The sequence below is a fragment of the Triturus cristatus genome, chromosome 2_1 (genome assembly GCF_964204655.1).
Source record: "Triturus cristatus chromosome 2_1, aTriCri1.1, whole genome shotgun sequence".
Lineage (NCBI taxonomy): Eukaryota > Metazoa > Chordata > Amphibia > Caudata > Salamandridae > Triturus > Triturus cristatus.
In genome coordinates, this window is record NC_140581.1 from 993,641,273 (window position 1) to 993,653,333 (window position 12,061).

Here is a 12,061-nt window from a genome sequence, read left to right on the forward strand (position 1 = left end):
CACGCCTTTTCTACCCCCACCGTGCACATCCTTTTTCTTTATCTCACTCTTGCAGGTTCTTATTCAGCCCGCATTCTCTTTGCCACTTTCCCTACCCTTCTCTTCCTTTTCTGATGTATCTCTTTTGCTCTGAATCATAGTCTGATGAGGCAAAATAAGTCCTAGTTGCCACAATCAGTGCCGGGGCTCACCACGTGCAACCACCGGCACAAATTAAGGCCCACCTGTATTAAGTTATAGGACTCTAGTATTTCGTAACACCAGCAAGTTCTCAGTAGTACTCTGGATTCTTCGGAGCTGTTTCTGGGTGCATATTGGTACTAATACTATGTGGTATCCCGTGACTTCCTCTGGTACTCCAGGTACTCAGTGGTACTTTTTATACTTATATGACGCTCTCCGGTACTTACTACAAGTCTGACACTATTGTGTGGTACTGTCACTTTGGAGTCATCTGTGATATTCCGTATTTATTTCTAGGCCTGGGCCAAATTCTTCTTATGCCGGAGTAATTTCGGTAATTTTACATTACTGTTTTGATGCGAAATTACAGAAATTTACATAAATACGTGCATTCACTTTATTATAGGAATCTGGCACAAAATCCTACCCAAGGTGCAGAGCAAAAACAGACTTTGATAGCGCAAGCAGCTGCTGGTGTCCGAGTTTTGTTGCATTTAGCGCTATTTTCTTAGCACAAAATGCATTCACGGGTCCATTTTGGACACGGGGTGCATTTTGCAATTGGTAAATAGCATAGAACGATGGGTTGCGCTCCTGGCGTATTTCCTCATGTTAGCGAGTTATCCACCCTAGTTGTTCCCGCGGCTCCGCTGTTCTCTGTGCTGCTTGGCGCAACTTTGGGGTAAACTGCAGTATTACTTGAATCTCTCGAGATCACATCACACACCAGACCTCTGGCTTCACAAATGACAATTTTGGCCTGTATAAACGTACATTTCACCTCATAACACAGCATGTCATGTGTATAGCACAGCATCGTCATGGAGTATACACAGCATAATACTGCCTATCGAGGCCTAGTGTAACCTGGGGTTAGCTGACGTAATGTAAAACAAGAGGTGTGAGCGTACACTGCGAGGCAGGAGCAGCAATGGAAAGATGTGTGTACTGTACGCTGGGAGACAGATGCTGAGGTGGACAGACACGGGTTACACTGCGAGGCAGGAGTAGTGGACAGACCTGGGTTACACTGCGAAGCAGGACATGGGTTACACTGGGAGGCAGGAGTAGTGGGCAGACATGAGTGTACACTGCGAGGCAGGAGTAGTGGGCAGACATGGGTTACACTGTGAGGCAGAGGCCGAGGGGAACAGACACGGATTACACTGTGAGGTAGGAGTAGTGGACAGACCTGGGTTACACTGCGAGGCAGGACATGGGCTACACTGCGAGGCAGGAGTAGTGGGCAGACGTGAGTGTACACTGCGAGGCAGGAGTAGTGGGCAGACATGAGTGTACACTGGGAGACAGAGGCCGAGGGGAACAGACATGGGTTACACTGCGAGGCAGGAGTAGTGGACAGACGTGGGTTACACTATTTAACAAATGCATTGGCATTTAAGATAAAATGGCACATAATTACAACAGCTTATACGTAGGCAAAAGACACAGGGAAGGGTCTGCTCGGGGAGACAGAGGGAAGGGGAAACAAATAGTGCTTCCCCAGTAATTAAGTCTAACGCCGTGGGTAAAAGATCCAATCCCGCTAGACGTGGCTAAAAGGAGACAGGGTGGCAACGATGAGGGACTGACATGCCTTTGGTGCAATCATTGCACTGCGTTTGGCATAATTTGTGACGCCAAAGGAGGTGCACGAATGAAAGCTGAAGGCAGAGATGGGACATGGCTTCGGAATACATATTGATTCCAACAAGCCTCTGCATGGCAGAGCAGCGCATGCGCTGCTTTCGCCAGGCTGAGACATAAAAAGGAAGGAGGTCCAGCGTTAACATTTTAGCTAGCTTCCCGTTGCACAAACGTGCGTTGGCTGGTTGCGTTCGGTATTACCCCTCCTGCCTAAACATGCATGGAACAGTAGCCTGGATTTTTTTCTTTTTTGGTGCCACTGACTCAGGCGACTTGTTAAGAGAAGAAGGTGGTAGACTCAATGTGCGTCTCAGCGGGGCAGTCACTTTATGCTCTTGCCTTGGTGTCTCAACCTGACTCTGAGTCTTGAGCCATTGTAATGTTGCTGATGTGAGCGATACTACTGCACTGCTGGGGACAGAGCTGATTTGCATAACAAAAATGTCACCATCTTCTTCATCTTCACCTTCCATCGTGATCGGATCAGATTCAGATTCCCTGCTCTCACCACGTTCACCAACACCACTTCCCAGCAGCCTGCATGGTGTTTTCTCAAATGGGTTGTTTGGCCTCTGGTACCACAATTTGTACCAAGCTTACCTCGACTAACACTTGCCTTGCAAAGGTAGCATATGGCAATGTTGCCTCCTGTTCACTAACCATAAAGAAGTCCCAGACTGGGGAGGTCCATTTTCTGACACTGGTGCCACTGCCAATGTCTGAAGAAGTAGTGGTAGGTGGGTGTTTTGACGTTTGCCTCTCTGCAGTGCCTACTTCTACTGAGATGGTTGTGTTTGCAGGTCGCAGGGGCCTTGCAAATATGGAAGCTGGCGGCGGTGGTATCTGTGCCACATCCTTCAGAGCAGGTTGAGATGGGGTAATGTCGGTCTCCTTTGGGGCTGGGCTGGGTTGTCGCCATCCTCCTCTTTTTCATCCATTACTCTAAGGCTTTCAGGAACCTTCCATCTCCCTTTCCTCTCCTGGCGTGTCTCAGACTGAGGCAGGATCCAAGTGGAGTCTGATCATCAGAAGGGGAGCATGGAGAATAAGATGGGTGAGTACCCTTCCTTTTTCTTGCTGGAGATCTAGAAGACAATGGATCACCTGAAAGGGGCGCTTATTCTACTTCCTTATCATGAAGCTTAATCTCCTGAAGTGCTCCTACTTTGAGAGGAACTATTATTGCTGGCTGCGGCTGTTGTTGTCCACTTAAATGAGTTTCCGGCAGCGATTGGGTACTACTTTGCAAAAGAACTGCAAATCAATGTCACTGCTCGTTGGTGTTGCAGTGATTAGAGTGGCTGCCTCTGTACCAGACATGGGCTTGTGCCTAGGTTGGGGTGGGGCCATTGAGGCGGGTGTGCTGCTCCCAGCTTGCTCCCTGGAGGCTGATGCACCAGGCACATGTCGTTGCCCGAAAAAGGTCTTGAGTGACATACCGGTGGTGATAAGCTCCTTCTTCTCACTGGCCGCTTTCTTGGTAGCTCTTTTCTTTCGGACCATCTTGAAGCTGTCCGTTGACAGTGTCACTTAGCTTCACAAGTTGATGAGATGTGAGTACTGACGTCATGTGTTGTGTGGTTACGCATCACGTGCACAAGCCTTCTGTCTGGCAGTACTGTGGGTGATGTCTCTTCTCTTGTGCACCTAAAAGCAAACAACCAAGAAAATCATTAGTGAAATGTGGCATTGTTGCAGGTTCAACTAGTAGTACAAACAATATAATTTAGTGTGGTTACTTAAGTTATAAATAATAACAACAATACAGTGTATCCATTCAAAAGTAAAACCAAACCAGCAAAAAGTTTCATTTACAATCAGGAAGGATAAGAAAGAGCAACAACATACAGATATAACTGTGTTTATGTGCATCAAGTTGGGAATGTGATGTGGCACTCAGGGAGGTGCAGGTGACAATGGAATAATCCTTAGAAATTGAATGCTGTTGTGCGATTGTGTGCATATGCAGACAGGGGGTTAATGGATGTTGGGAAAATGTGATACAGAAAATTACACAAGAAACAAATTATATCCAAAAACATTTTAAACAAATACAAAAAAGAAGAAAAAGAAATTAAAAAATGGCAAACAAAAATGTAAAGAATACATTCAGGCCTATGGCAAAAGCACACTGACTGGCTTCACAAAATGGCCGCCAGCCACATAGTCAAACAACAACAACCAGCAAGGAGACATGGCCACAACAAAGAACACAAGCAGGCCTAGGGCAAAAGCACACTGACTGGCTACACTGAGTGTAGGCCAGCTACATGGTCAAACAACAACAACCAGAAAGGAGGCATGGCCACAACAATGAACACATGCAGGCCTATTGCGAAAGCACACTGGCTGCCTACACAAAATGGCCACCAGCCACATAGTCAAACAACAACAACCAGCGAGGAGGCATGGATACAACAAAGAACACATGCAGGCCTATGGCAAAAGCACACTGGCTGGTAGTGGCTATACAAAATGGGCACCAACCACACGGTCAAACAACAAGCAAGGAGGCATGGAAAACAAAGAACCCATGCAGGACTATGGACACTGACTATATAAAATGTCCCTTGGCCACGTGGCATGGGGAACTAAGACAAATGGTGGCAGTAGCAAACACACTCACTCACTGACCAGACAAAGGAGGTATGGTAGCACAGGAAAAAACAGCATTAATTCAGCAATGCCAAAAACAAAATGTAACTGGTCTACAACATTTTACAACAACACACAGCCTCCAAAGGCATCATATATATTACCCCACTTATACACTGCTTGCAGAAAAAAGCTTGAATCACCCCCCCAAATTTTTTTTTTTTAATTTAATCCAATGCCATCCATGGCCTAAATGATATTTCCATTCAACAGATACCACAGAAACATTTGTTTCATGCACCCATGACTCGTACTTGGGCTACTGGCTGGAAGTCCCATAGGCAGACTAGGCCACATAGTGAATTAAATTAATATTGCAAATGTATTAAAAAAACATGGAGAAAATGTACTGAACTGTGCAACATTTTTCCTTTATGAAAGAAGAAAAATTACATGCAAAAAAAAATAGGCCCCTACTGAAACTGCAGGCCACCCACCACAATACATTTTAAAAGTCAAATAAGAGTAAAAATAACTCTGGGGGCATGCCCTCTATCAAACAAACTATTTTGAAAAACAATAGGTCCTTCACAAACAATTCAGAATAGGAGAAATAAATATAGACCAGAATCGGCTCTATATAAATATGCAATGTCGAGCCGGACACTTGAATTTATTAATCAAAGTAATGAATGATTAGACATAAAGACAGATATTGAGTGGGACACAGTCCTGCGTCCTTCAACAAACAACACAATTACGGGTTTTTCAGGCTAAAGAGAGAAGCTTATCGCCGATAAAGAATGAAAGGGCAAGCTTTCAAGACGGTAAACAATCATACATAAGTTTTTAACACATGTGTTTAACATGCATGTTTGTACAACAAGTCGACGACGTTTCGATCTATTCAAGCAATACGTAGATCATCATCAGGACTAATTAAATGACAATCCTGAGAGTGCACTTCCTGAAAAAAATGAAAAGGGCAAGAGTTGAGGCAGAAAGGAGACATCCATTAGAATCAGGACATAGATACAAAGTATACTTAATAATGTCAGTTGTAATAATGCAAGCAGTATCAGAAGCGAATTCCCAAACAGGAATAGCTAATGCAGGCGAAAAAGGTCCAAAATCCACATGATATGACAAAAAATATTTTTTTTTAAAAAGAATTAGTAAATGCAAGACATTCAAAAATTGCCAAGGTGCATTTAGCCGAGTGATGAAGGTGAGAAGGGTTGACCGACAGCATAATGTGTAGTAACACATGGACGTGAGAACCCGGAGTAATTGATGTCTATTAGAAGGTGAAAATTCGGTGCGCGATAGGCGGCGTGAAGAAGAATTAGCTCAATCAATGCTAACCCCGTGTTTAAGGGGGCTGTAAGCGTAACTCACCCCGGTGGGTAACTACTGGTTGCCAATGAAAAAAGGTACGTGGAAATCAACGTGCAAAAGGATTGACATAATACTGACCACGCGAATAGACGGGCATGTGCGTTGCTTCCAACCAGGGAACGGGAGGTAACCGGGTAGGGTTGCTTCAAGGGAGTCCAGCGACAATATGGGGGATCCAAGGATTATGCGTACGCTGGGGCTTAGGAGGGAGGAAACGGAGGGTTAAGGGATTGGCGAGTGAGCCGCGGCGGTTAAGCAAGGGTAATTGCCTCAACTCGGACGCCCAGTACCTTGTTAACGGCGCCAGTTCCCGCCACGCTATTCTCTGAATTGTGGCAACATTCACGGATTCTAGGTGAGTCATTGGCAATTACCCTTGCTTAACCGCCGCGGCTCACTCGCCAATCCCTTAACCCTCCGTTTCCTCCCTCCAAGCCCCAGCGTACACATAATCCTTGGATCCCCCTTATTACCTCCTGTTCCCTGGTTGGAAGCAACACACATGCCCGTCTATTCGCGTGGTCAGTATTATGTCAATCCTTTTGCACGTTGATTTCCACGTACCTTTTTTCATTGGCAACCAGTAGTTACCCACCGGGTTAAGTTACGCTTACAGCCCCCTTAAACACGGGGTTAGCATTGATTGAGCTAATTCTTCTTCACGCCGCCTATCGCGCACCGAATTTTCACCTTCTAATAGACATCAATTACTCCGGGTTCTCACGTCCATGTGTTACTACACATTATGCTGTCGGTCAACCCTTCTCACCTTCATCACTCGGCTAAATGCACCTTAGCATTTTTCACTCTGAATGTCTTGCATTTACTAATTCTTTTAAAAAAAAAATATTTTTTGTCATATCATGTGGATTTTGGACATTTTTCACCTGCATTAGCTATTCCTGTTTGGGAATTCGCTTCTGATACTACTTGCATTATTACAACTGACATTATTAAGTATACTTTGTATCTATGTCCTGATTCTAATGGATGTCTCCTTTCTGCCTCAACTCTTGCCCTTTTCATTTTTTTCAGGAAGTGCACTCTCAGGCTTGTCATTTAATTAGTCCTGATGATGATCTATGTATTGCTTGAATAGTTAGAAACGTCGTCGACTTGTTGTACAAACATGCATGTAAAACACATGTGTTAAAAACTTGTGCATGATTGTTTACCGTCTTGAAAGCTTGCCCTTTCATTCTTTATCGGCGATAAGCTTCTCTCTTTAGCCTGAAAAATGTCTTTTAAGTGTGATTGTCCGTAATTGTGTTGTTTGTTGAAGGACGCAGGACTGTGTCCCACTCAATATCTGTCTGTATGTCTAATCATTCATTACTTTGATTATTAAATTCAAGTGTCCGGCTGGACATTGCATATTTATATAGAGCCGATTCTGGTCTATATTTATTTCTCCTATTCTGAATTGTTTTTGAAGGACCTATTGTTTTTCAAAATAGTAAGTACCCCAGGTCCTTCTTACCTTAGGGGTTTCCTCTTGTTCTGTATTAATACTGTATCAAACAAACGACACCCTTATATAACAGTTTTTAAACTTACTTGTGATATCACAAAAACAAAATCCTCAAATCCAATGGCATATATGCAACAGACAAACAGAGTGATCCTTCCAGCTCCAAATCCAAAGGAAAAGTGACCAGGAGGTGGACAAAGCACTGGGAGTAGCATGCTGGACAGGAACAGGAAGTTGCAGTCTCTGGGGCACTTCCTCCTTGTTGACAAAAAATGTTTTTTAAAAAGGACCCCTCATTCAAAAAACCAATGTGAACGGTCCATTTGTGAAGTTTATTAACTCCAAATTGCCTTTTCAGGAGATTTAGCTGCTTCTCTTGGAGAGAATCTTCTCCAGGTGGCAGCCCCGGTGACTCGCGCTCAATCGCGCCTGCCTACGTCACAAAAGAAGCACTGGAAGTCGCTGACGCGGCCTAAAGCTGCTTTAGAAGCTGAAAAATCTTGCGGGAGCTTGTGGGCGGCTAACAAATCTCGTGGCCGCTCACGAGCGCCTGGCAAGTCTCATCGTGCTCTCTGTGCGCACAAAATAACGTAATAAGAGCTAACTGAAAAAAATTCCACTTTGTGTGGAGTTTAGCAGTAATTCTGCAGAACGTGGAGTTTCTGAATTCCGTGAGTGGAGCAGAATTTTACACCCGGGCCTAGTTTTAATGAGACTGTCCCTTTGCAGGCAGCTGCACCCCTGCGTCGGCAGACCTGTCTCTCCTGATAGATTATCAGTAGGCAGTCCAAACTGCTTACCTGAGGGAGAGAGACAAGGAGGGGGTGCCAAAAGTGCAGGGGTGGCAGAGACTGGTGGGAAGAGGGGAGGTGGAGAAGCAAAGAAGGACAAGCGACAGAGAGAGGCAGGGAGACAAGGAGGAGAGAGACTGCTGAGTGGAGACAGAAACAGGCAGAGAGAAAACAGAAACGAGCACAGATGAGCGACATGAGAGAAGCAGGAAAAAAGGAAAAGCAAAATGGTAGAGTTTGAGAGTGGTAGGTTGAGAAACATGAGAGAATAATAAAGAGAGAGGAATACCGGTTGGGAGGGAGAGAGAATTAGGCAGAGTGTAGACAGACAGGAAGAGAGAGTTACCCTGGGTTTGACGACAAAGGTTGGTACAGGTAGAGTGAGGCGAGGAGAAGAGGTCAACAGAGAATGGTGGTACATGGGAGGTAGGGGGCAAGTAGAGGAAGGTATAAGGTAGGAGACAGACACAGTAAGGGAGAGACAGTGGGGACCGAGACTAACAGGTTCCCGAAAGATAAAGGCAAATAAGGAGAGAGACACATGAGATTAAGACATTCAGAAAAGACAAACAGGCAGAAAAGGTGAGAGCTGCGAGGGGGGCATACTAAATATACAGAAAGGGGTGGCTTGAAGGAAGAGACGAGGCAAACAGGGAGCCACACACACCTAGAGTGAGAGAAAGCCTGGCAGGCAGGGGAGGGAGAGACAGACGAGGAAGTGGGTCAGGACAGTTACAGAAAGGGCAGGGACAGATCAGAGGAGAGGAGAGTCATAAGGGACTCCTTCAAGCGGGTGTGGGGGTCAGATAGAGTGAGGGAGAGAGCCAGCAGACAAGACAAGAAAGGGAAGGGCATGCACAAGGGAGGCAGAAGGTGAATATTGACAGGCATAGATGCAATAGTCAGGGACAGAGAGAAGTGTGCATAGAGAGTGAGAGAGAGTGGGAGGGAGGGTTTGGAGAGAGGCATGTTGTCCAACAAGGGCAAAGAGAGACAAGCTTAAAGTTAAAGAGAGGCAGACACACATGCTGATAGTGAGGGGTTTATAGACAGGCAGAGTGCGAACAGGCAAAGAACACACAGAAACAGAGGGAAAGAGATGCAGGCAGATAGAATGGCAGTGAATGAAGAGGTGTTAACAGAGAGATGGCGCAGAAGAGGGACGCTGGTGCACAGAACAGGACACAGAGGAGCAGTAGACATGCAGGAAGAAACACAAAACAAGCAGAGAGGCAGTCACTGACTGGAGGGAGGTTTAGAAAAAGACAGACAGAAGAGAGAAAGGGATAAGCGGGAAGAGAGAAAGACAATGGAGGAGATTTACGTTTTCTATTGGTGGAAAGGAAATGCAGAGATATGAATGTGAGAGAGAAAGGGAGAAGAGTGAAAATGTGAAGAGAGGATACACACAAGGAAGGAAAGATGGTAGTAAGAGTCGGATTAAAAGGGAAAAAGCAGATGGCAGAGAAAAGGAGAGGAGGAAGAGATGGAGAGGACAGGAAAGTGGGGATTGAGAAAGAGAGATGGATACTGAGTGAGGCAGAGAGTGGGACAGGCAGGTGGAGAGAGAGAGAGGAGCGGAGGAACAAAGACAGGAGGCGGAGAGGTGATCTGGAGGCAGAGAGCGCGAGAGGCCGGTAGGAAGGGAGAGATGCAGCCAGTGGTCCTGTGCAATCTGTGTGCAGTCTGCCTTGGGTTGTGTGCAGAAACAGTCTAATGGGAGCGGAGCCTGATTAGGTTGCAAGTAATGCTCAAGCAGGACACGGAGCATACGCAGTACAGCGAGGTCCAGATCACCAAAGAAAATAAAAAAATATGAATACTGAGTTTGTATTTCGTAGATAAGTATGAGCACGAGAGGCTGGTAGGGAGGGAGAGATGCAGCCACTGGCCCTGTGCTCATAGTGTGAAGTCTGCCTGGGGTTGTGTGCAGAAAGTGTCTAATGGAAGCGGTGGAAACAGGGCCTGATTAGTTTGCAAGTGATGCACATGGAGCATGCGCAGTACAGCAAGGTCCGGCTCGCTGATGAATATCAAAAATACGAATGCCTAGTTAGTAATTCTTAGAAAAGTACTACAGCGCGCATCCACGCGGTAGTCACAGTGATGCCTTTCAATTATACCTAAAAGTGTTGCGTGTCTGCGTAATATTACTTATCTGTAACCTGTTGTGTCAAACGAACGGGACTCCGAAGAGCGACTCACACAGGACTGCTTCGTCGAGGTGAGATGGGATTAAAAGCGACAACTTCAGCAGGACGACATTCAAAGTTGCAACAAAGGCTAAATTACAAAAAGTAGTGCGGTGAAAGTAAACATATGGCTGATAGTGAAAGAATCCATGTAACAGGTTGAGTCTCCAAGGCGGAAACAAAACAGCCAAAAGGTGGGACAAATGTAAACTTCATCAACGAAAACAAGGGAATTTCGAAAAGCAGAGGAAGGAACCAATGAAAAGCGATGGGTGTGCTGAAAGCCCATAGAGAAGATACAGCCTAGTATGGTTTATTCTGTTTAAAAAAAATTGATAGACCAATGTTTTTCAAATTTATAAAATACTAATTGATGAGTTTTTGGTATTTGTATTTTGTTGTCACAGTAGAAAATTGTGAGAAACAATACCTACTTGCAATTCATTCATTCATAAACAAGCATTTGATTGTTTACATTTTTAAATATATGATGGAAGGAAATAAATGAATAAATACAGAAGAGAACTACAACACCAGTCTTTGACTTTGTTAGTTTTGCTTTTATTAAACAAAATAACCTAAAACAATATGAAAACCAAAAAGCAAACAAAAAATGAAAAAGTCATCCATGGTGAATGAAACCGTTATTGAAGAGCCAGAAGTGTTTGAAGTCCATTGCCCAAAATACAACTGGCATCAGAAAGGTAAATGTGTCCAGAAAATAGTCCACAGAGAGAATGGTAGTCACACACTGGAGGAAATTAGGTCCTGCGTCTCTTGATGGTGGTGGTGGTCTTGCCATCCTCTCTTGGTGCTCCAGATGAACGTGTGCTCCTGTGGGGGGCTGGTGGATCCACAGTTACAAGGACTGAGGTGAGTGCAGGTGTTGCCTCTTGTAGCACGACCTCCTTTTCTGTGGCTAAGGCAGTTGTAGTTGGCCCAGATGTTGTTGTACCACAGAAAGGGAAAGATGGTGCTTGAAAAGCTCAGCACATATGGGTGTAAATGTCATGCAGAACCCCAGTCAGGGAGCCCAAATTGGAGTTCAGATTCTCCATCTGTACAGTAAGATCGGCGTGATATTGGTTTGGACACAGGAAGTAGAGGTACTCATGAGCGGAAGTGTTGCAACAGCTGAGGTGGGAGGTGTAAGTATGGGCCGACTGAGACTCACTGGAACCGTCTCCCCAGGCAGATCAGATGGAACAGGCTGCTTCTCTTCATCCTGAATTTCAGGAGTGGAGTCCTCCCTGGAGGTTTGATCCTGGGCTGGAGTTGAGGTTTCCTCAGTGAAATATGTTTGGCCACATGCTCTGGCTGTTGGACCAATTATGAATGTCATAAAATGAATACATTGTAAAAGTGTGGATTACCTATCCAATGAGTTTTAAGCAAAACATGGAGCAACCTGAAAGGGAAAAGGAATTCAATATCATGATTATACCTTTCAGTGGTATTGCAATTATTTACACAAACATTTTCAATTTCAGACAAAGTTACTTCAAATAAACAGGTAAGAAGATCTCCTGAAATAAAAAAAAGAAATTAATAACTATACATGAAATGTTCCAACCATTCAACACAACACAGTAGAGGGGAGAAATTTGAAATTAACCATTCCAAGGCCTAGCAGGCTAAAGAACACACATTTACACAACTTAGAAGGATGTTTAGCATTAGTCATCATATAAACAGTTCAGAGTACATTTTTCACATATACCACTTATATTCGGCATACAAATTTACATAGCTTACAATTTTTAGGTCAACAAACTTTGATTTGT